The sequence below is a fragment of the Bombus huntii genome, chromosome 15 (genome assembly GCF_024542735.1).
Source record: "Bombus huntii isolate Logan2020A chromosome 15, iyBomHunt1.1, whole genome shotgun sequence".
In the NCBI taxonomy this organism is placed as follows: domain Eukaryota; kingdom Metazoa; phylum Arthropoda; class Insecta; order Hymenoptera; family Apidae; genus Bombus; species Bombus huntii.
Genome location: NC_066252.1, coordinates 5,925,694 through 5,952,152, shown reverse-complemented (window position 1 = coordinate 5,952,152; position 26,459 = coordinate 5,925,694). Strand labels below are relative to the sequence as shown.

The following is a 26,459-nucleotide window of genomic DNA, read 5'->3' as shown; positions in this document are numbered from 1 at the left end:
TTGTTGAAGAGAGATGTTGGCTGAAATTAGCATAAAGTCAGGGAATATTCTTTGTTTTTCACGGTGCAAGTTATTTCTAAAAATTCTATTTTCGTATTAATATAATAGCATTAGTAAATTAATCAATGGAATAGCATAGAATAAAATAGCATATTTATGAAGGTTGTCGATAAAAAATTGTTCTTTTCTAGAATAAAGTAGCGTTAAATAAATCGCCATTGATTCGCGGAAACTCGCATATTTCCTGTAAAATTATAGGTTGCTGAAAGATACGCGAAGCATGCAAAATACAGTACTCGCGTTACAATACTCGGTAGATGGAAAATTCTCTGTCCAAGACTTATCCTTTCAACGTATCGTTGGCCGGTTATTCTATGCAAAACCCTGTCGTCGTTTATTTTATGCAAAATCGAACAACTTAACTTCATGCACGAGAACACAAGTTCTCCCGTGACCGGTCAGCGGTGTGTTAATTAGCTTCGTGAACTCGTGACTTGTCCACTAATTTCACCAGTACGGTATAACGATCTTACTTGAATTGTCTCATAGGAAATTCTTGTTTCCGGTGTACGACAAGACAACGTGTCTCTGTAACTAAATATTGGGTTGGCAACTAAGTGATTGCGGAGTTTGCCATTACCACCTAATGACAAAATCCGCGATCACTTAGTTGCCAACCCAATAGAATCTACGTTCATACTGCAAGAAAATTTACCAATTTTACCAATATCAATCGTAGATTTGAGGAATATACGCAGTATCAGCTATTATTTAAGAACAAAATTCTCCAACGTTAACAAATTCGAGTGGCAGTACCACCACTAATATACCTCGAAGAGTAGCATTGGCACTGTCGATAAATTTTAACGATATCCTTTAGTTTTTTCAAACACTAACAGACTGAACCCAACCTAATCCCAATCAACCAATACCTTGCAACCTTCCAGAGGAAAAAGACAACGAATTATGGCTCGTTAAATTTCGCTACCGATATCACTTCGATTATTATCAGCCGCTAAGTCGTGTACAGTAGATGCACAGTAGATAGTTTGAGCGAAGGCAAAGCCAAAGGCGCGGATTTTGGAAATTGCAAGCGGATAGAATTTCGAAGCAGCGGCACAGAGATCGTTTCTCGAGGATCTCGTCGGCAAAGTTTCGAAGAAGATGCTTCGTGCTGGTGTTTACCAAGACTCATTTTCCTCAGCGTAGGCAGGCGATGCGCCATCAAATTCCGCGTGTGTATGCCTCCCCACCTGGACACAGTCGAATGTGTACGAACTTGACGACTGTGCCAACTCGTGCGAATTGGGAAGATACAAATTCCGGGTATGACAGCTGAAGTAGCTGCCTGAAGCTCCTTCCGAGCGGAGACACAGGCCCGCGCCAGTTGTGTTAATCTGTCGTGCGCCTGTAGAGCCCATTAACGTACACCGCTGAGGGAATCGGATTGTCGAACGCAGCGCGAGCTGATTATGATAATGAACAGCCCTGGGCAATCTCGAGTGCAGCAGATCTCGAGACAGATGCTTCGTTAGTCATCGAACTGCTACGATAACGATTCTCTGCAAGTTGCTACTTCATTCGCGATTTTCTTATTTGATCGATGAAACGAAAAATTTTCTACCAGTTGCCACGCAATCTCGCGTTCGTTTTCGTGCTTTGAATAACGTTCCTACGGTTTTATCGTAAAGTTTCTTAGTCGGCAACTTCGATTAAAGTACGGGAAAGAAGTCTTTAATCGTAGTATCTACTGTCTTTGCTGTAGTACCTTTATTGCGGCTTTTTATTGCGGTTTTACAGTCTAAAAGAAGTTACGAAGAAAATTCTGTTGAAGATTAATGTTTCGCAGATGAGACGATGCCTTTTTAACTTTGGTTCTTTTCCTTCAGATTTCTCGTCTCGTCGCAGAACGTTCCAAACATTTCTTCTTACCATTCTTCGATCTTTCATGAGCCTGGAGTTGTTAAGAAACTAAGCCTGAATATATAAACGATCCAGTTTACTCAGGCAAGGGTTAAATGTATCCCTTGGTGTCTAGACAGGAGGTCAATAATAGCATAACACCACATCAGAATGCATACATCATTCGCGTCACTTCATCTCATCATAGGGACATTGTATCACTACTAGCAATTAGGCTGAGTGTAGGTTACATATCTGGGTAGAATGTAGTAAATACTTGCGTTTATTAGTCAAATTTCTTATTATCGTTAATTAATGTTGCAAAAGCTAGACATCCTAAAGGCTGTTAGATCGCGTAATAATAAAATCAGGCATCCTTTATGTTACATTCTAGCGACTAGATACGTAAATTAATTCGACGACTTTGTAAAGAAAATTGGAATTTGCAAAGATTCTCGTGTAGCTTTCGTCCCTTCGAGATACCATGAAATTCTAATTTCTTTCCGATGTTCTGCCGTTTGCTTTCATTTTTGCATATTTCATTTTATCGGCAGAAGGTAAATCATCTTGCTGCTGTACTTTATATTCGTCGTGTCCTGTCGATCGATCAGGAATTTCTATGTCGCGGAGGTTTCTGCCAACATTCCACCGGAATCGACAAAACTTTCACGATATTCCGCGTGATTGCAATTAAAGCGCCACGTTTTTGGGACACCGGTGCATTTTTCATGTCCCATCGTTCGAACCACGCGGCCCTGGCACACACGGCAGCCGATCCTGCAGAATTTTCGAATATTCGCGGCCACTCATCTGATAAAGTCCGCGTTCCATTCCTCTCTCTTCCTCTCTTTTCATCGATCCTCCTATCGGATTTTATTCCACCAAGTAGAGGAAAGCTACGTCGTCGATGGGAAACGCGAAATTTCGTTGCTTCTTCGGAAATTCGTACTTGTTCCTACCTTGTGGATGTTTAACCGAAAACGCTGAAATATTTGGAAAAGTACGAATGATAGCGACAAATGTCTCATTTCAGAACGTACCGTACGTATGGATAAGATAAGAGTTATCTTTGGATCGCGCTGAAGCAATTTCAGTTGAAACAATTAATTTCTTTTTGAACGAACACAACTTATTCGTGAATGTAATAAAAAATTTTGCAAGCATTCTTCTTGTTATGTTAGCACTTGAATTTCGCACAGGATCGTAAAAGACCCAAGTTGCTTACGGAGGGTCGAGACATCGAACTTTCGGTCGACCGAAATACATTTCGCTAAATCTGCATGAGACTACGAGGTCAGAAAAATGCCAAGATTCCCAATTTCAATCTCTGCGTATGTTAAGAGGCGATATCATCGAGCATGGCCGAGTATAACTCTGAAATAATAGCCGACGATGCAAATTTCCAAGACGATCCTTGGAATTTCCGACGACGGAAAAATGCGGTCAAGCTTCCAGTGAAATTGATAAGGGGCTCGTGTGTGCCGGGCACTTCTTGATTTACATTGGCCCATTTCATCTGAATTTCTGCCGTGCGCCAAATCATGTCCCTCTATAACTACACCATCGCTCGCAAGTATTCCAACACTTGCAAATTATCGCAAATATACGAAGTATACCTCGTACTGAACATCTTTAACCGAACTTTCATCTGGCGATTTTATCTCGTGCAACAGTTTAACCCCAGCGAACTTTTTCTTAGCTTTCGTTACGAAGAATTTAGTCGAAGCGTTTTATCCTGGTTATGGGGAAACGTAGAAAATTAGAAAATAGAGAAACGTCCTTCGGTCTTGTCTTTAAAAAATGTAACAGAAAGGTCAAGCTCTTAATGGAACTGCACCGAGTATCTGGATACTTGTGCATCGTCATATAAATAGTAAATTTCGCACGGAATTGCATTAATTTTAAGCGTGCAGATACCTGCAGACCACGGTCCAGCCACCTGCTTTTGCCAGCTATCCTCGGGTTCCTCGTGACCCTCGTGTATCGTCCTTAATCCACGGTAACTTCGACTGCATTAGGATTAATTCTTAACGTATTGGAATCGATACTCGGCGAGCTCGGCTCGTTCAAATTTACTTCGTTTACTTCGGTCGAGCCGTACGAGCGCGCGGACCCTGTTTGCTGCTACTAAGGGATCCAACGTGTAATCCCGATAGATCATGGATTTTGAAGTTGGAAGCTTTTAACTCGTCGGCTGGCTTTTCTACCTCGTAGAACCAGTCAGCATGTTTTTTTCACCGATGTTCTAACGGGGAATTCGTGTATCGCGAGGATTGAGACTTTGAAGGATTTCGCAGTTGGAAATTGTTTCCTCTTTGGCGCTGACTCTTTGTTACAAAGGTTTGTACTAGCGGGTTTGTGCCGTTTTCTTTTTTTTTTCTTTTTTTTTCAAGCTAGCGAGATTCTATTTCGTGCCTCTTGTTTCTCGTTTTGGTATTAGATTATTCTTACTGTTGCTACTTCCTTCCGTGTTTTTATTTTCTTCGCGTTTTTCTTTTCCAGATGGGAGATGTCTATCTGCATAATTTTTATTTTCGTTCTTTTTTTATTACGCCTCCTATTTTTCATATCACGTTTTCTTGTTAGTCTTTTCGTTGTCGGATTATTCTTATTGCGTGTTCTTGATTTCTCGGCTCTGTTCTTTTCTGCCTCTTTTCCTCCGTATGTTTTTGACTGTACCTTTATATTCCCTTTCGAGCCTGCAGATGTTGCGTAATTTTCATTTGAAGTTCCCGTTACGTTTCCAATTTCTTGTAGCTTTTCTTTGTTATTAGATTATTGTTACTACGCTCCTCCAATTTTGTCTTTTCTCTTGTCGATGTCGTAATCTATGTTTTGTCTTGGATTTCTTTTTTAAACCTACAGGTGTGCCTGCAATTTCTACCTTAAGTTCCCTTTAATCTTCTGATTCCTCGTTTCTGTTTTTCTTATTAGATTATTCCCTACTATATTTTTGCTGCTTCTTGCCTCTTCGGTTTTAGTTTGTTCCTTCAGTACACGATTTAGCTTCCTCCTTATTTTTCTTTCTTAAGACCGAAAGTGTCTCTAAAATTTTTATTTTAAATCCTTATCACATTTAAAGCTTCTTCTTGCCCCCTTTTTTTCTGCCAAACTGTTCTTAGTATTTGCCTTTTCTTACGTATCTTTTAACTTTGCCTTGAATTTCTTTTTAACTCTGAAGATTTTTCTCCGACTTTATTTTAAATTCTTATTACATTTTTAGTCTCTTATTTCCTTTCGTTGTTGTACTATCCTTGTTATTTATTTTATGTTATTTCTTCGGCATATTTCTGTGCGTAAGTTCCAACTTCCGCTTTACAACTTTATACACATTCCTCTACAACAATTATCCCTCTCCTTGAAAGTGTTCCTTTTATTTTTAGCTTCGATTCTTCTTACTTTCTTTTTATTATATACTTGCGGTTTAGAATATTTTTGCCATCATCGTTTTTCTCCATTTACTTTTCAGATTATTCCTCCTTTTTTTGCATATTTTCAGTATCTATGTACTAATTCGTTAAAGCTAGCTTTGATTGAACTCAGATGCCTGTTTTAATCCCACATAGTCAAAGTTGAAATTTAACCGGTAACTTCTGTCGGCTATGTAGTTGTGCAAATTATTGTTTGAATATTGTTAAGTTTGGTCCACTAACCCGTGCATTAATCCGGTGGAAGGTTTACGAGCACCAAGCGCCAGGAAAATTGATCGCGAATTTGTATCCACCGTGATTATCATCCTTCTAACTATGAACTATAAGTACCGTAATGTTTTATCCCGATGCTCCCATCATTTATTCGCGTCTGCTTACTTCAATCAACTTCCACTAATTATTTTACCATCACAAATTTTCGAATAATTTCAGAAAATTCTACCTAGTCGTTCAGAAAATTATTTCCATGTCTTCTCGATAAAAAGAATTCTTCTTGAACAAATCCGAGGATAAAGTTTCACTCGTTTCATCGACGATCCTATTTGCTTAGGACGAATTGTAATTAAACATTCTGGGGTGATCGTCGGTGAAGGTACCCACAAGAAATACTCTTGATTTTCAACAATAACGTTTATTAAACTCTTAACAATTGACAACAAATAACGATTAACCACGATTAACGATTAACAACGATTAATAACAAGTAACGATTAACACTTAATTATCAAGAGTCAATAACCCGTTTCTCTAATTGTGTTTGCTTCGCTATGACGCTTAACCTTTCGCAGCTCGGGGCAGAACGAATCTTTTGGTTCGAAATCGAACAGATTTTTTCTTTGCTGCCCCTCGATATCCCCACTATGCTCGCGTTTGTTAGAAGTCAGCGGCGGTTACCGCGTATGCATTCTACGGTATATACGGCTTTGAAGGTATAGCGCTTTGTGGCGCGAAGCCGTTGGAAATTTCCGTGGTCGAATGCCGCCACAATTCTATAATTAATTAATCTCATTCGAATGGAATTCGGATTGGCGTGGCTCCATTATACTTCGATTATGCTCCGTTATAAAAAGGTATCTAATGACCAATCAGTACTTCTTTTTACATTAATTATACACGCTCCCTTTCCCTGTGTTCTTTCCAAAATGCATAGTTATTCTCTTATAGTGCTTGCGTTATAGTGCTTGCGCATGTACATGTGGCGGTACTCGACCACGGAAATTTCAACGGCCTCGCGACACAAAGCGCTCTATACCTTCAAAGCGTAAGACCGACAGGTCTAATGTACCATCGATATCCCTGCGGTTCTTTCGCCGAATATTCGCATCGTCGCGGATTTCTAATAAATACGCGCGTAGTGGGGATATCGAGGAGCAACAAAGGAAAGAATCTGTTTGATTTCGAACCAAAAGATTCATTCTGCCCCGAGCTGCGAAAGGTTAAGCGTCATAGCGAAGCGAACACAATTAGAGAAACGGGTTATTGACTCTTGATAATTCAGTGTTAATCGTTAATCGTGGTTAATCGTTATTTGTTGCTAATTGTTAAGAGTTTAATAAACGTTATTGTTGAAAATCAAGAGTATTTCTTGTGGGCATCTTCACCGACGATCACCTCATACAGTTTACTTGTTCAATCAAATTATCGCGATAAGAAATAATCGTAGCTGTCTATTACAATTCAAAAGTCTGTGTAACCGCTCATTTTCCATTAAAAATTCCCGTCTGTGTTTTATTTGCCCCAAAATTGTCCCTGGTACGGTCTACGAATACTAAACTCACAGCCATTAGGTTAATAAGAATTCTTTTTGTAAACTGTTTAAGCGTTGCAGTAGTCATTAAGCTATGCATATATCGTGTAAAATATTCTAGCCGTAAATACCCCCCCAAAAAAGAGAGAAAAAGAAGTAGAAGAAAGAGAAAAGGATGACTATTCCTACTGTATATTTATCTTTTGCTAAATACAAATTTGCAGAACATACGTTGCACCAGCTATGTACATTCTCAGACTGTTCTCAAATTTGGCCAATTAATTACGACACTTGTGTCTCGTGTTACAACGTTAACGAAGTTCCAAAATGCGTTTTACGCAACGCGTGTTATTTATATTGACAAAACTTCTTCGCAGTAAACGTGGATGTAGTTGTACGAGTCACTGTACTTGATAAAATCGAACGTGAAAATGCATTTCTCCGTACGTGCCAGTCGCATGACAAGCTTGTTGTCGATATGATCGCGGCCGATTGAAAAGGAAACAATTTACACGCAGCCAGCTGCGGAACAAAAGAAGAAAAAGTGCCAAAGAGAGATGGAGATCGGTGGCGAGCTATCGGAAGTGGTTTACGCGTAAAGCGTTAACCTCGATTGCTGCAGCTTTGTTCGAACTGCTGAATTCATCGTTTCGCATCGGTCCACTGCTATCGCGATCCGATCGAACGGATCGCGAGAACGAAACGGAGCCATAGAATGTGGTGAGCGCGACAGATGTCCCGGTCATTTTTGCGGCGATATCATCGTCGCTCGATCACGGTAGGCGTCCCGATCGTGTTCTCGCGTGTATCGATCTGTCGAAAATTTTCTGCGCGGATTCTTAAGCTTCCTTTGAAAACGCGACACCCGGCAGGATAATTCGAGCGAATTCAATTCGTACTTCGGCTCCGGTTACACGGATTCTTACGACTCCGGGGATCCTTTGTACTCGTAGTTTTCGAGAGATATCGAGGAAAAGCTAGACAAAAAAAAAAAAAAAAAAAAAGAAAGAAGAATTCTCGTATCGAGAAGGTTCTATAATTTTTATCATTTTTCTGCGACAAAATATATTTCTTAACTGATCAATTTTTCGGATAAAAGAACTCGAGAAACATAACGTGGTATCAGGTAAATTGTTGCAAGTTTTAGTTTTCATTTTTTAACATTTTTACGTTCGAATTGATAATTATCGCACGGCTCTTAAAGAACTTTATCCTTTTTGCAAGATAAATCAACATTTAGTAACAATTCGATTGTTCGGTTAGAAAATTAGAAAAAGGAAAGTTGAAATACTAGCGTTTCGATGATACGGTTAGAGGTAGAAAATAAATCATATTGTTTATTCTTGGAAAGATAATGATATTTCTAAACGTGGCAATTTTTGAGAGAGAAGCTTGGATAAGGCAAACATTTGTCAAACACGTTGAAGTACAAAATCGTTGAAGCACAATGAAGTACAAAGACACTATCGTAGCTACAATAGCAGAGATAGTATTGGAAATACGTATAGATTCATAGCGCACATTCAATGGCTTTAGATGGACACATAAATTGCTCACAGCGCATAGTGAACCATCTTTCGAAACTCATGTATGGGTTCATAGCATTGGAAGGGTTAACACGTTGACTGGCGGGTGAATTTTGTACATGTATCTCGCCTGCGACCAGAACTGTCGCTTATTCAAGCACGATGCGTCGCTATACGCAGTTACAGTACATTGTTGGCGAAAAAATAAAATTGTTGAAGTGCTTGATAGCATATTTCGTATTTTATATCGTTATTTTAACTTAATTTTAACGCGGCTTTTAAATAACAACGGCGAACAATTTTGCAACTGTTTCTTTTTTTTGTTGAGAATTTTACGAATATGGCAGATTATTAATGTATAATGAAAAAGAAATTAGTGTTCGTCTATTGATAATATATTAGGTTGTCCGAAAAGTTTCTTTCGTTTCATAAGGTGATAACAGATGGACAATAATTTCTGTTTTATATTATTTTAATGAATTAGGTATGATCCATTTCGTTCTATTTCTATTTTTATGTTGCATAATTCGATAAACTAATATAAAACAAAAAACATTGTGCGTCTATTATTTCTTTATAAGACGAAAGAAACTTTTCCGACAATCTAATACATTAAATTATTTATTTTTTTCCCCTCGATATTTCTGCTCGTAATAATGTTTATTATGACAGTTTAATATGATTGTTTCGTTGGTCTTCTTATATGTCGAAATAGATAGATAAATTTGAAAACGTGTCAGCAGACTGGAATATAACAATAAGTAAGATAATTGAATCGACGCACCGTATGCGTCAGTAACAGTGAATATGTTAAACAGTTCAATTAACCCGTTGATATTTGACGTTGCCTATGAACAACATTATGATTTAACAAGTTATTAACTGACTAGACGATAAACGAAGCTGCTTATCTTAATTACCATAGATTTTAACACGTCACATTTTTCCTACAAAAGTATCCAACGATACGTGTTTCTGTTATTAGCTTTTTCAATGATCCTATTCGTTTGTAGCCCGAGCTGTTCTCTTTCAGAACATACGAATTCAAAAACGTGTCACCAAATTAGACGAAGATAGTAGAAGTTATAATTAGAAACTAACGATAAATATGATAATTGAATAGACGCAACATATGCGTCATCTGAAACAAATAATTGTATTTAATTAATTGTTAATGCTATATTTGGATGTACAATCTTTTTGAATGGTCTTGTAAAGAGAATATAATAGCTTAAAATGCGAGATTAATTTCGTCAAGAATATTTACATTTGGTATCTTGTTAATTAATAACTTACTAAAATAGAACATCGCTCTACGAGCTTGAAAGAGAAATTAATTAACGTAAATACTTTTTCCACAATTCAAACAGTCTTTGGATGTTCCAAAGTACTCGCAGAATTAATTTCAACATTGCCAGTCGTCAGTGTTCAAATGTTATCACTAATGAATCTAATCTCGGCCACCGGTGACCCCCACGGTATACACCGTTGTTAACCAAGCCGCCACAGAACGCTGCTGATTTCAAACACGCGTGATTTATTAATTATATTATTATTGCCTTTGACAATGATAACGATAACGATAACAAACGAATAATTAGCAACGTGGCTTGATTGCCTGGTGGAATGTCAATTTTAGGTGCCGTTATGGGATAAATTCTATTCTAAAGTGGACAAAGTCAACGGAACGTTGATTAATGTTTCGCTATAATTTCAAGCGAATTTCGTTACAATTTTCCGCGGAAGAAGAAAGATGATATACGAACGAATCAGGATGAATCGATAGCGTAGATTACGCGATGGCACGTCGATCGACTGGTACAGCAAACATATAATTAACGAAGCGCGATACATTAATTTCTAACTTTAATTGATATGCGTTCGCGAGTGAATTTAATTCTCGTCTTTCTCTTTTTCTCTCTCTTTCTCTCCCTCGTGCGCGCGTTGGTTCAGTTTTGCCACACCAATGGCAAATAAATAAATTACGAACGGTGCACGGTACATTGATCTTTGGTTTCAATCGATTCAACATACCAACTTCATTCCGCCGACATAAAGCGGCGGGTAAATAAATTATTGTCAAACGGTGACGCGAATGAAATTCATTATCGATCCCCCGTGGGAATTCGAAGGATTTCCGTAGAATGGACAATAGTTACGAGCATCGTTGTGTCTCGAATGTTTGCAAATGTTGAATATTTGTCGATATCTCCGTTTTCATTCGTCCACTGTGTGTCGAGGTATCGTTATATCGTTGTAACTACCGGGTTTTCTTATCGAGGGAGGAGAACTTCGCGTTTTCTGGGTGTCTTCTCCTTTTTTTTTTTTTTTTTTGCTTAACACGTTGACTGCCACGCGTGTTCTCAAAGAAATCTTCGTCAGGCCACGCGTACAGCAGTACCAAGCGTTCTCTGCTAGGTGCTCCCATCGATATTTTAGTAATGCGAATTGTAATTGTAGTAAAGATCCTACAGTATATTCCTTTAGTTCTCGTTTGATAACAGATTTTGAAGTAACGGGTCACACTTCGTTATCTGTATTTCAGAAACAGCATAGGAAGAGTAGCTTTAGTTTCTATTAAAATTCACTTTTAATTGACCCTTTAGAACAAAATAACAAGCAGCCCGGATTTTAGTAACAGTTTCGTTATTCGTTCGTTTTTCTTAGACGTTTTAACGTTATTCGTTTCAACATTAATTTACTTTTAACCGAGTTATATTCTAATACGTGGCGACGTCGACATAGTAAAATAAGAAATCGTTTCGGACATTATCCAACAAAGAAATTTATTCAAATACCAGGCAAAGTAGTCATTGAATAAAAGAGTCATCGAAAGATCGATTTTATCCTGGAAATCGCGTACCGGTGATAATTTCGAAGAAGGAAACGAACCGTAAAAAAATGCTTGCTACGGTGATCGTTAGGCGACGATGTTTTATTCAAGGCGGCGTGTTAACTCGCAATAAATGCGGGCAATTCTGTTCGGCGAGTTTACACATTCCCAGGATACATAATGCATGGCGCATTCAACGCGTGGAATTCATAGCTCGTGACAATGAAATTGGGGTTACACGATAAATACGTCCCTTCAACCTTCTTCATATCTTCCCCACACTCACTTCGTTGGATTTCTGTTATTCTACGTTTTTCCCCCCAATTTACATTTCACCCGGCCACCAATTTTCAGCTGTTTGACAAAGCGAGACGGCTGATTACGACCGATTTGCATCATCGTCGATTAATCGAGCGCTGCTGAGTTTGCTTGGCAAATTGTCGTCACGTTTGCGCTATCAACTGTCCTTCTCTTCGATATTATGCAAAACTCATATGCCTCAGCTGTACTCAGGCGATAAATTTTATTCCAAGTATACAGATAAAAGTCAATAATTTGAAATGATAGCTCGCGTTTCAGAAACCGTGCGATAGTCACGACGATGATTTTTGTACTAGAAACAGTCGTAAGGTATCGGCCACTTCAAGTTTCTGTGCTATAACTTGCGCTACTTTTAGTAAAAGTTAATTTGCAACGCGAATGGTGTACTCGTAAAAAGGGGACAAATCGATTTTCTTCAATTTCCTCATAAGCCGATTAATAATTATAAGTTAGAAGTTAATTAATAATCCGCAAAGAGGAACAAAAATTGTGCTGTAATTTGCAAGAATTAAAAAATGTAATTTGTAACTCGTTGTCCTGTACCGGCAAACTACTTGGTACATTCTAAGAGATCTAAGTAATTGATCGTGTTAGTAAAAAACACGAAAACATTGATCCAAGTTTAGTTCCCTGCTTGGTCAACTGTTTTTCTTTTCTTACTTGTCTCTTCTCCTAATTTGCTGCCTCCCTTCGAAGCTCTTAACACTTTGGTCCCTGCCACGTTGGTCCCTTGATGACCGGAGCGCTCGAACTTCTTACAATTGTAAAAATTGTATGAAAATTGACAGTTAAGGCGTTTTAAATATAACCGATAAATAGAAGATACTTTGAAATAAAAAGTGCCCCATTGAACAATTAAACATTTTTATTAGAACATCAATAAAAAAAAAAAAAATGAGTATTCAAAAGTTTTTCGAAAACGAAGTTACGAGTAATACGAGTAGATTTTTCACTTGCGCTTCTTTGTCTCCTCGAAAACTTACGCTCTTTAACCAACTCCGAGGAAGTGAAACTTTCAAAACTGAAGAACACTGGGAAGAATACGAGATGGCGGTAGGAAAAGGCAAAAGTCTAAGACAAGGAAGCGAATGGTACGTCCAAAATTTCCCAGATGGGATCGTGCAATTTTCCAGCAGCTTCGAGCCCGGCTTTTTTCTCTCCAGTGGCTAATTCACCGACTTCCTTGGCAAAGGTTTGTGGGCATTTTCTTTGTCGAAGGCAACGCGTTTTTGCCGGCAACCTTGTTCCCGTCAGCCACTTGTATTCCCGCGACTCCCATGACGCGGAATGCCAGCATTTCGCTAACACCGGCCACTCGATTACGCGAGAATGCGAATGCCTCTAATCGACGACGAAATACACCGGACGCTGGATAAAGTCGCCAGGGATAGAAAAAAGTTCCGCAAATGGAAACGAATCTCGTCGCACATTCCAGCGGCTTTGCAAACGCGTTTCGCGCTCCATTCGCCGGATTGAATATATTACGAGTTTTCGAAGGATTAGGTCGCACCAGTCTCGCCATTTTTACGCTGAACGTTGAATAATTTGTGAAACGATAGCGTGGTTTGGTTCTTTAAAAAATTGTCACTTGGAAATTGGAAAATAACGTATTTTCGTGGAATTAGAATTTTTTTTATATTTCGTGAAATAACTACGTGTCTCCGTAATTTCTTATTAAATTATAGCTTGGCTGTTCAGGAAGATCGCGGCGAATTCCGAGACGAATTCGAAAATAACGTATTTTTGTAGAATCTTTTATTCAGCAGAATGTTGGCTGATTTATCGAATAACATGATGGTTTTTTACTAAATCAAGATTTTCAGTCGCGTATCTCAACCCACGAAAGTATAATTTCTTTCGTTCGCGTGTAGTATTAATTAAATTAATTAAATTACAATTTCATGCGGCGATGTTTACGTGACTCGGAAACATATACCGAATTCTTTCAAACAATAAACGCGGAAGATTTTTATTTTTATCTTTATAGAATATTATTATAGAAACGTGCGCTGACTAACATCGCTATAATCTTCAGCCCTCCAGTAAAGTTTACCCGAGCGAGCCATTGTTTTTATCGAGATACCTGTTAGCCTTACGTATAACCATCATTTGCCTTGCAACTATAATTCGCAAGAAATTTATTATCTCTTTAAACCAATCCATTATTATCTCTTCGTCTACTTTAAACGTTAATTTATTCAAAAATCATGATGCTGCAAAAGCCATTATCTTACGCTATTATCATCACTTTGCATCGTAACACGTTCTACACACTGAAACGTACTTTTGTTTAGCCAAATCGGCCTGAAAAAGATAGGTTTAAGAGGGCGACGCGTTATTCCCAGCGACTCGGTTCTAAGAGAGCAGAGATAAAGTTGCGAGAAAAATGTAAATTAGATGGAAAAAGTGGGCGGTTCGCGCGTACGGCCGCATTTAGAGCACGCATTTGGCTCGGGGCCAAAGTGCACGGATTACGCTGTGTTTTAAATCGCGCTTTTATTATCCGCGGTCCTCACACCTAGCGCAATTAACTCGTTTTCGAGTTCGACGGTCGATAAAACGTCGCGCAACTATTCCTCCTTTTTTTCTATTTATTCGAAACAGCATCAGTATCGTTTAAATATTCGTTCGCGATATCGTTCGGCGACTTGGTTGCCACGGTCTTCCAACAATTTTTATGTTTCGCGTTTGTTCTCGCTCGAAGCAGCGAAACGAATTTCTAACAAGCAACAAGGTGTCGAACGTAAAACCGAATCGAGAAGTCGATGTTCGTGTTTCGATTCGAACTGTGGGGTTATCTTTCAACATCAGACGGTCATAATTACGTCGAAAATGATGGAGAGAATGTAGCGCGACCAAACATCGCTTGAAACGTCAGACCGCAAGCTACTCGTACGTTTGATATTACAAATATGTTCTTCTCGATAGACTGCGGGTTCTCACGCATTCATGGGACATTTAAGATCGCAAGCTCGCGTATAACGTGGAAAAATATCAGAAAAGCCAAAATACAACGCTTATTGTAACGCTCGGTTGACGAAATAAATTTCTGCCTAAACTCCATTGGTTTAATTATATGCACATTTACGAAAGTAGGAATTTGTATAAAAATCCACAGTTCGCTCATCCGTCACGTATAACGAAGTTGAATGTTTCCTCCGACTATAGTCGTAACTTTAATTAATTTTGACGCTCGTGTAACTAGATTCCCAATTCTCGATATTCGTTCTGTGGCGTCTGTGTGCGAAGATACACGTTTACGTTGGCCGGATATAATTGGTTTGAAAATGGCCGAGAAACATTAGCAGGGTTGAAAAGTGTCCGGCTGCGACCACAATAATCTCGACTATCGAACTCCATTAATCTAACCCGGCGAAAGAATCGTCGGTGGGACGCGATCGGAAGAGCATCAGCGACGCGACTAGTCGCTTTTAAAAACAACGTTTTTATTTATCGGTCGCTGGTGTATCGATCTTGTCGACGAGCGCAAGTGTATATGCTGAAAATTCCGCGCTTTTTATCGGCCGGCTGATTTATTTCAAGAACTCGAACAGAACCGCCCTCTCCTCGCCGCTACCGCCGCCACCGCCGCCACCGCCGCCACCGCCGCCATCGTCGACTGTATGAGCCACTTCGGTTGGAATGCTGCCAGCCGAACTGAATAGCCGGTAGCTCGCCTCTGGGAAATTAAGTGTGTACACGGGAAAACGTGCGAAAACCAAAAATGTCGCGCCTACTCAACACGTATCGGGCATGTGGCACTTGAAAACGGTTTAATGGATACGAAATCGGTCGATCTCTGAAGCTGCTATCGGTCACGAAAGCTCGGCCGAAAACGGGGAAACATTTATGCGAAAAAAAAAAAAAAAAACGACATGCATGCGTTGCACGTTGACCCTGTTGTGCACTTTACCTCGTTTTTCAGCGAATCGTGTTTTTCCATCGTTAAGGAATTTCTTAATCTTTTACGTTGCAACGTTTCGTTGGCAAATTTGTCTTTCTTTTCTTTTTTTCTTCGTCAATTAATCGAAATCGTTACGTTCGAGTTCCGTCTTGAAAGGATCTCGTGGCTTTGCAAGGTAATTTCCACTTCGTTCAGTATGGTTTTCGCCGTGGTTTAGTCCATCTGTCTCAGTAGACTGTACGATCGTATGAAATTTAGAGAAAGCAAGGTATTTTTATCGGCGCTATCACTGTGAAATATCGTTTACGTCGCTTGGTTAATCCTTGGCGAGTTAATTTTAGACTATTTAGTCTTCTTTATTCGTATTGCACGAGTATTCCACGATAGAGAGTTAATCTGTCGGTAATTCTTGATTAATATATAGACGAGTTTTATAGTGGAAGTTCACGTTTCTCGGTGGTATCACGATGGAGCAAGGCTTGTGGGAAAATGTTGCCTTTATATGTAGATTCGGTGCTCTGATATTTCGTGATAATGCTAACCTAGATTTGATATATTTAACTGAATCGTGGTTGGCAAATTATATGTTGTTACATTGTACGCAGATTACGACTCTGCTTATAAATGCACTGCGCATGTTTATGCAAATTCCTGTTTTTTACGTGTACCTTTAAACAAGCATTTGTTTTAACCTTTAAAGGTTGCAACGAGCACCGCTGGTTTAACCTAATTGAACTGAAGAATTATAAAAGTAAATCGTAAAGGAAACTTGGCGCAGGTGGAACAATTATCAGAATCAGAATATCACGCGTGCACCACGTATCGCAATTAGTTTCAAGTTAGTAGAAATTGGATATGCCAACGCCCTGGCCGCGCTGAGTGCACTCGTTCCTGTCAGATCACGAAAGTTAAGCAGCGCCGGGCACGGGTAAGTACTTGGATGGGTGAACGCCTGGGACTCCGTGTGGCATTGGCGAAGCGCGCCGGGCCCGTGCCCCCCTCCCCCCATCCCGTGGGTTCCGGGCTTCGACGCTTGGCGGCGCAGCATCTCGGGGCCGCCAAGCAGGTCCGGTGGGGGAACGGGGCTACCTGGCACGACGGCTCCGGTAACGAGGGTGTTATGACAATGATGTTTACACACCGTTCCATCAGCGGTGGTTATTAGGCGCGCGGGGGAGGCCCCGTTGCGACGCTCACAGCGATTCCCAGGCCTCTCTCGATCGCAGCCGGGACGGTTATCGTGGAGGTGTTTTTAGTCGGTTGGAGTCCGACATTACCACGCATTTTTTTCTATCCTGTAAATTTGGTCGCAAAACAGGACGCTTCGGTAGTCTGCTTTTTGGGTGCTGTGTAACTTTGGGGAGGGGTGGGTTGAGAGGGAGGGCGCGGGGGAGGGGGAATAATGAATAATATATATCTAATAGTGCGAGATCAGAATGTTTAGCCTCAAATAGGAATTATGGAACTACAGTTCGTACAGGACGACGGTGGCGATGTGGTTACTGTAGCTGACTGCAAACACATAGGTTGGCGGTTCGAATCCGTGCCCTCCTGGATTTTAATATAAGTGTGTTCAGGATCAAAGGTGAAAAGTGAAATGTGTGATGTGTTTGAGAATCCGTACTTGGGCGACACGCAGCTTCTACGTCTTAGGTCTCCCTAGGAAATTACCTCTTAAGATGTGAAAAGAAAATAAAAAAAAGATAAAAAAAGATAAAAAAATAAAAAAAAAATAAAAAATAAAAAAAAATAAAAAATAAAAAAAAATAAAAAAAATAAAAAAATAAAAAATAAAAAAGCAAACCTATGAAAACAACATAGAAAAAAAAAGAAAAAGGAAAAAAAATTCTTCCTCCTCATATTCGCAATACTTGTAACACAGCAAGATTGATATTAACAACGAAACGAAGATCACCTGTCATCGAAGTGGTTGTGAAGAAGAATAAGTTTGTGAATATTCGTACTGCCATTGCCTTAGTGTAGTAGTCCAGCTACAGATTCCAGGTTTACATCCGCCTGGGGCCCCGTTGTCCATATTTTTTGATAATTCCTACAATAATATTTTATAATTAGACTTACAGGATTTTATGCAAATTTATCTACGAGAATATATTTAAAAAAGTAAAATCCCGGTAAAAGACAAAAAGGTAGACAATTGCATTACCTATTAAGTATTATAGAAAAATATTAAAGGAAGCATATATATTTCGTCGTATTACGTGCAAATTTTACACAAATGCGTAAAAAAACCGCAGTCTATTTACATAATAAAATAAATAATTCTTATATGTCATAAGTCAAATTTTCTTTACCATTCCTTCCAGAACTTCTTGTCCCTTCAGAATATTGCCTAACGTTGTGTCTAAAGATGTAATCGCATCTCAACAGAGATAAAAATTTGTCAAAAGAGGAAACTAATTATCCTGCTAATGAGACGCCGAACGACGTCATAGACCAAGAAAACGAGATCGATGCTTGAGGAGTGGAATCCGGAAAGATGGAAGAAAAACGTTGGTAAAGAGCCATTTACTCGCAACGCCAACGCCCTGGCCGCGCTGAATGCACTCGCTCCCGTCAGATCACGAAAGTTAAGCAGCGCCGGGCATGGGTAGTACTTGGATGGGTGAACGCCTGGGACTCCGTGTGGCGTTGGCGAAGCGGCACCGGGCCCGCGCCCGCCCCCCACCCCGTGGGATTCGGGCTCGACGCTTGGCGGCTCAGCGCCAGGGAAACCGGCCTGCCTGGCACGGCGGCTCCGGCGACGAGGCGGGGTGTGACAATGGGTCACACGCGCCGCTCCATCAGCGGTGGTATTAGGCGCGCGGGGGAGGCCCCGTTGCGACACTCACAGCGATTCCCGGGCCTCTCTCTCGATCGCAGCCGGGACGGTTATCGTGGAGGTTTTAGTCGGTTGGAGTCCGACACTACCACGCCGCTTTCCCCAGAAGCGGCCTGGCGTCCGTGCGGATTTCCTCCGCGTAAAATATATATATAAAAAAAAAGTAGAAATTGGATGGAAACGAAACGTAGGGGAAACATAGGAAACGGAATTCGTTTAATCGGTTATTCGAATCATTGGCAATTCGGTGTTTTCCCTTTTTCGCCGTCGGATCAACAGTTATTATCAATGCAGAGCGCAATTTACATCTGGCTAGCGGCGACCGCGGTGGCAATTGGCGTTATTAAACGATACGGACCGACGGACTCGATTTAAATCGCTATTCCCGCGACATTACTCATTAAACGAACTTGCCAGCACGTGAAAACCCAATTCGTCCTGTCAAGTTGGAAATGAAAACGGGCGAAACGAAGACAGCGAAGAGCCGGAGGCCGGTTCGCATCGAGGGTCTCTGTTGCGAATTAAACGTGCTCCGGGTTCATTTTAGTTACAGTCTGATTCAAATATGGCAACGAACTTTCCAAACTCGATCTCTCGCGTTCACCGACGAATAACAACTTGCTAATGATGTGAAAAATGAGGGCACGCACAGTTCGCCATCCAGAGAACAAAAATCGAAATAATCGCTGTTCGATTTCCATATTACTGTTCGATGACATCAGCCTGTAAATAACGCGAATGTAAACGATAGATCGACAAAAGATCGATAGAGAATTAGCAAGTATCTCGTTCCTACATCAAAATCCGATCACGTGAAGATTAGCACGTTCGTTAGACATACCTGATCGTCAATTCCTGTTAAACTGTGCGTGTTATTCCTTAAATGTGGAGAATCTGAGCGAAGATGTGTATAATTCTAATGTTCGACCAAAAGATTTCTTTCTTTATTTCTTCGAAGTGCGATTTGAAAAATATGCAATTATGATTCTTCTGTGTCGAAAAGATATTATGTCGCATTGCTATGCAACGTTTTTCTGCCACAAACTGGATGCTCTTTATTTTGTCAAAGTCAAATCCACCGGCAATTGCAAGTTGGTCGAAGAATGCATTTCTGGTCACACTTGTTGCAAGAAAATTTTAAAAATTATTCGAGAATTATGTTCAATATTAAATGTTAGCATAAATAGCCATAAATGATTTCAGTATGACTCTTACGAAAAGATGGACAGATCCTTCACGGCATCGGTATCGTTTCCTTAAACGTGCATTGAGCGCGATGAGACAAAGAAACAAATATTCGAGATACCTTAACCATGGCAGAGAGCAAGGAAAATATAGGGAAAAATAAAGATTTGATAATCAGATTGGTACTCGCGTCGCATCCTCCGATATCAAGTTCGGGACAATTGCATGCACGTTGTATACATTTTTTTGTCTTTGTAGAGAATTCTAGTTCGATGTACCGCGTTATGGGGCGTGAGAACGTGCAAACGTGCGAACTCGACCTGTAACCGTGCGGATGTGGCTCGCAAACGTGCAAACCTGATCTGCGACCGTGCGAACATAGTGCGCGAACGTGGCCCGCGAATTTTGATTTTTCTCCAGTATCCTCGTTCAAACGTGCCACCGTGTAGACGAATCGATGTTTTCTAGTTTTTTTCTCTTATGATATTTAAATGTTTATGTGTACACGAAGACTTTTAGTTTTGTAGATTACAATTTTTTAGTCGTTTACGAGATGGCTGGATTATGATTAATTGCAATTTTTCTATTCCATCACTTTATGTTTGACATTATTTATGCGCGACGTTGAATCTTACCGAATTTTGTAAAATAGAATCTTGTTTTTTTATGTGATACTGTGATTGAGCAGAATTTTTGCAGTTTGACTGTTTTATGTTTGATTTTGTTTACACGCAACATTGAATCTTACGAAATTATTAGGCAATCAGGTGATAAATGTATTTGATTATGGAAAACGTAAATCTCGTGCGTGTTTCAATTTCCCAATTTAATATATTTGCTGATGTGAAATTAATAGAATGCGAAAAGTTAATCTATTGAAAAAATAAGCAGTTATGAATTTGCGAGTTGTTTTAACGGAAACAAAACCTGCATGTTAAATGATCAGAAAACCAATATAACGAAAAAATAAACAAATAAATTTGCAAATTCGTTCGTTGAAAATGAAAAAGTTACTTCATAAATTGAACCGATTAAATTCCAGCTACTGGACAATTACAAAATAACATTTTTCATATCGTCCATAAATATTACGCAATAATTGTTTTGAACTCGAAATACACTGTTTTTGTTTCTACCAAAGGCTATTAAATAAATAAAAACGAGATTATAAAGTCATAAAAATAAACAGACAGAAGAACACTTTTTATATCGTTAAGCCATTTTATAAAGTAACTTCAAAGACTAAAGAACATTGAAACGTAAAAAGTTCACGATATTTCGTCGCCAACAAACGACGTATCTCGTAATTTCTAAAACTACGATTCACCTTCTTCGTCATTTTCAGATTCTTTTCTTAAAAAATTGTCAAAATTCCAGTAGTCGGCGTTTAATATTACCTTGGAACTTGAAAGCGCAAAATAAGAGACAACGTTGCTCATGCAGTGAACCGATGGAAATTACCTTTTCGTTTCTTCTCGAATATTTCTTTCACCTTAATATCTCTTCTGTTACTTTTCTCCGAATATCACGCAACTTTTATATTACCAATTATTTTCTCATATTTCTCTTGAGTATCTCTTTCATTTTAATACCGTGCATCTTTCTCTTATTTCTCCTAAATATCAATAGCACGCCTCTATCTCTACCGTAACAAATAAACTCGGCAAAGAAACAAGAAAATATCGCCAATTATTTTCCTACATTGTCCTGCCGCACTTCCTTTATTATTTTTCTTCTCCTTTTCTTCTACTCTGCCCAAATATCGATAGCGTTCTCGCAGTTTCACGGAGCAGGAATACTTGTTGGTAGTCATAATCGTACGTTTGCCCTGACGTTCAGTATGTCCGTTCAGAAATTGCCACGGGAATTCGCTTATCGTTTCGCCGGAAAAATCCACCTTCTTTTGCCGCTGCGTCGCGATTTTCCAGTCGTCCCGCCGGCCCCGCAACGGTGATAAACAAATTTTATCATTTAATCGCGACGGCCTCGCTCAAAATGAGCGAAATGCCGAATAAATTTAATCGTTTAGTCGCGATTGCCTCGTCCACCCTACCGTATATACATTCGCTATCGATTACGTTGCCGGAATAATTTGATATTCGTCGGGGAGTCGTGCAACGAATAAAATTCCCCAGCCGTGACGAGCTTTTACTCGACAGATGGGACACGTATCGCCCGAGGGCGCCAGTTAACCCGAACAGCCGCGTCGTTGTTCGATTTTTCTTCATTTTAATACACCCTTGCTACGAAACAATTACGGAATCTAGTCACTTTCATTGTTATACCCACCTCCCCTCTCTGTCTGTGTATTTTATTTTAGTCGTTAAATACGCCGCTTGTCGGTAACACGTTACGTTTATCTCGTTTACTACTTGATAAATAATAGACACATCGTAACTTCTCGTATGCTTTAGATCTTCAGTATCCGCGTATTTCGATATATTTGTATACGATATTGTCGCAATTGTATACGTTTATCACCATACTAAATAAATAAACTATCTTTCGTTTTGTCGTTTGTTTCTAACGATTCATTTACCAGCTGCTTTTAGCTAACGTGTAACACGCGTACGATCAGTTGGCAAGAGACGACTTTTTCCGACAAAGGGATATTATAAGCAACGATTATTCTTCCATGACACGTTATGTACACGTACATTGACAACTTCAATCTACTTTTTTCACCTTTGCCGGAGTAATATGCTCGAGCATCGATTCGTTCGTGTCACATTTCGTTCCTCTCGATCGCGCATGTATGCGATCTTTTTTAAACAGTGTTGAAGGATTCCTGTTACGAACAACGACTGTTTGATCGTCGAACGATAATCGTATTTGTCCGATTGCGTTTCAAGATCGAACGGCCGCTTGATTTTATGTAAATGTCAACAGCAGCGATCTGTTAATTGTTAAAGGGAATTGCATCTTTGAAATCGTATTTCTAGGTCGAACGTTCGCTGGATAAAAAGCCATTGAAAACTCTGTATCGTCATTCGTAACGATCCTCTGATCGAATTTCGACGATGGAATATTTCTAATCGCAATTCTCCACATCGAACTCTCGTTTCGTTTCATGCAAAGATTCTCGTTAGGCGCTCTGTTCCTCAAACAGTTACGTAAGATCTCATCTTCGAGTCTCGAAGCAAGTGGAAAGACTGTGGAAGAATCAGGTTGCCGGTAAAACTCGTCGTCGTGCGGGTCGCGTGAGATTTTTTCGAGTAAAACGAGCAAGCTCCGACATTCGGTGTTTAAGTGGAGCTTTGAAGACACGCGTTAAATCGTAGATCAAAGTAGAAGTAACGTTTGAGAGGAGATAGGTGGCAAAAAATATAGAAAGAAATATTCATCTTCGTTTGATGCGACGCCATGTATCGATACGCGAACGTTGTTTACCGAAGGTTCTGCAGCTTTGCCGCAATATAATTTCTGTGATACGAGCGAGACGGAAGCCGCGTGAAACGTTCTCCACGCATTTTCATCGATATCACAGCGAACGAAGGGAAAGTAAAAAGTGGAATGCAATTCGCAACGCGATAACTGCGGCGTTAAACTGTGTACGTCTGACCGTTTCTAAAGCGTTGCTCCAAATTTTGTTCTATCTTGCTCTTTCTTTTTCTGTTTTCGTCTCTCCTCTCTGTGGTATTTTCAATTTCACCGAAGAACTCGGCTGTGTTTTTTCTCTGCCGAAAAAAAAAAGAACGGAAACGAATAAAAAACGATGGAAAAAAAAGAAGGCTCGAACGAGCGAGAGAATCCTGGTTTCTCAGTACGAAACGCAACCATGTTACATGGCCGACGAATTTGTACAGTTTTATCAGCAAACGGAACATCAACTGTCAGAAAGTTGAAATTTATGGCCCTTTCCACACAGAAACAGGAAGCTGTACGTTCGTCCATCTATGTTAATATCGCTGCTCCATTCTAGTCCCGAGAGAAATATTATGTTTTTTTGTGCCACGAAACAACGTCGAAGGTGCGGTCATTCGAGTCAGCTGAAGAGATTATCATTCAACCTTGAATGTTGCACAGAATAATTAAATTTCTTTCTTTTTTTTTTCTTTCATACAGGCTGTAACGTTGCATCGATTACATCTACGCTGTTATCAACGACCATGACGACAATATGAACAGAGAGAAAGTGATTTACTGGCTAGATTTTGCTAAATAACTACATGTTTTTCAGGAAGGAGAAAAAACTTTAAAACTTGATCTTCGTCACAGAGACGCCCACTTAGAGTTTCTCTGATCCGTTCTTTGTTGCGAGAACAATTGTGTTTACAGCAGTTTAAGAGGACGCGTTCGAAGATAATTTGATAATTGCGGATGTCGTAGATAGCTGCGGTTACATTTTGAGATTAGATACGCGTGTGTGAGTCAAATGTGACGATTTTAAGTCTGGTAAATTTAATATTAACATTTGAAAAATGGTTCAAAAAATTGTCTTCTATTATTTAGAAAAAAAAGTCATTCGAAGTATTCGTGACGTAAAATTCCTATATAAGAATGTTACGTATTCTACTCAGATACTTTTTTTATTTTGAAATTCCCAAGACGAAGAACGAGGGTAGAATTTTCAGTGGGTTCTGATATTTCCTGGTTGTATTGTGAAAGTTGTTGGATCTTGAGGGACCCTTTGAAGTTTCTTCGAATTCGAAGGATCTCTCGAAATTCTGTGGATCTTCGACAGTTTCACGGATTTGCCGCGATTCCTTGAGATTCCTTGGATCTCTCGAGGTTCCTCTTATCTCTTAGGGCTTCTCCAGACTCCCCGAGCTCCTCAGATCCCTCGGGATTTTGCGGCGATTCCATGGATCTCTCGAGGTTCCTTCTTGAACTCGAACACTTTGGATCTCTTTGTGATACGCGACAAAGAACGAGGAATCTAAAGGCAAATAATTATTATAATTCGCCAAGATTATTATTAACAAGAAAAATGCAAGATCCTCGAGTCTCTGTTTCCATGAATCCCATTATTTGATTGATAACTACTACTCGAAATTAAAATCTGATTCACAGAATCGCGTCGCGTGTTCTTCGCTCGAATTAATAAATTTTAACAATTAATTAATGGTAGAATAATATTTTTGATAATGTCATAATTATATCGAATATTTGTCTCGGTTGAAAAACGCGCACATAAATGTACCAGACTTTGAAATTACATCGTGAAGAGTATTAAACGCGGATCCGAGAAGCACATTAAAATTAATTACTACGCAACTTTCCGGCGGAATTCTCGACTGTTCTTTGGAGAACCGGAAACGGCGCGAATCGCGATGGAGGATGAAGCAGTTAAAGTCGATCTAAGGAGGCGGTCGAGTCGCTGGTGGATTCGGTCGGTTCATTTCGCATCATCGTTTTAACAAATGTTCCATTCGGCAGCAGCCTCGCGAGCCAATCTTCCTTCTGCTTATTCGCATACCCGCATACCGCATAACCACAACTCACGTGGTCCACGTACCAGCATCCTGGCCCATTCTATTGTAATACAGACGTCTATACGTCCTAACTTTCGTTGAGTGTAATTTCTCGGCCAGCCATTCCTCCCCAACGTGGCTTTTGTACTTTCAGTTAAAACAATCGCTTGCTGAATAATTCACTATCACACAGGATTTTGTTGCAGACAATAATAATATTAATAGACTCTTTGTATTATCATTCGCTGTTATATTATTATTTATTATGATATATATGCCGGAGTTGAAAGGACATCGGGGCATTTCTTCTGGAATTGTTGGGAAGATCTCCAATACTTTAGTGTAGACTATTTATTATAGCTGTACATAAATAATAAAACTTAGAAGTAGTTGTTTATGATTCAACGCGACTATGTTTGCCCGAGATTTGTGAGCTTGGGCTCAGATTGGCTGACAAAACTGGCCACTGAACGTAGCCGTGGTCACAGGATGGACGTTTTTACCTAACACAGGTATGGGGCAATTGTATAGTTTTCCTTAAAAAAATATAGTTGTAGCGGTACACGGGCACGAGGACAAATCAAGCCACGTGTGGTTTTGCCTCAGAAGTGCCAATATTATGGGACACACGTTGTATTAACAATCAAACTCAATATCGCCGCTACGCGGGACTGCCTAGCAACAGCGGTTGGAATTTTGTTGGTATCCCCGACCAATATACAACGAACTAACGCGATCGCAAGAAGAGGAAAGTTTTCATCAGTCTTTTATTTCGTGCGATCTCCTCGGAGAGTTTCACATCGTCTTTACGAGCAGTATATACCGAGCGTCCCAGCGAACATTTTTGTGCTTTAAAATATATTCTACGTTTAACGAAGAGTTATCCCGTTGGCCGTGGATTCGTTATTGAACCTAAGATCATTGTCATTAACATCTCGAGTGTCTAATCGCCATGGTTATTTGTCAAATTCTGTAAAAGCCATATTTATACCAGTAAAAATAATCTAAAGACAGGCGATGAGTATTCCTCGGTAAGAAAAGAATTGAGAAATTGACTAATCGGATAATACAAGAATTTACAGAAATTAATTACAATGTTAAATTAAATGTCGAAACCGGTCGCTTGACCGGCTCTGGTAAGGTTAGTGTTAAGTAAATTGGAACGATTGTTATGAAATTATTAAAATCTTCAAGAATTATTACCTTAATCCCAGAGTATGAAGTTAAGTATTATATTCCCAGAGAGTAATTGTACTAGTCTGGTATTATGCGATGCAATGTCTCTTTTGTTTGAGATTAATCGTATACAAAGATATGAGATACCTTGTATTGAGAAAGATTTGGAATTTAATCAGTA

General features: G+C 39.6%; 1 protein-coding gene and 2 pseudogenes across 7 annotated transcripts in view; all 3 read left to right on the top strand.

Annotated features, from left to right (window-relative positions):
* LOC126873902 (venom dipeptidyl peptidase 4-like) overlaps positions 1-26,459 on the top strand; it is a 303,798-nt gene that overhangs the window by 117,852 nt on the left and 159,487 nt on the right. The window lies entirely within an intron of this gene.
* LOC126874150 (5S ribosomal RNA) lies at positions 16,522-16,640 on the top strand (annotated as a pseudogene).
* Positions 18,202-18,319, top strand: LOC126874152 (5S ribosomal RNA; annotated as a pseudogene).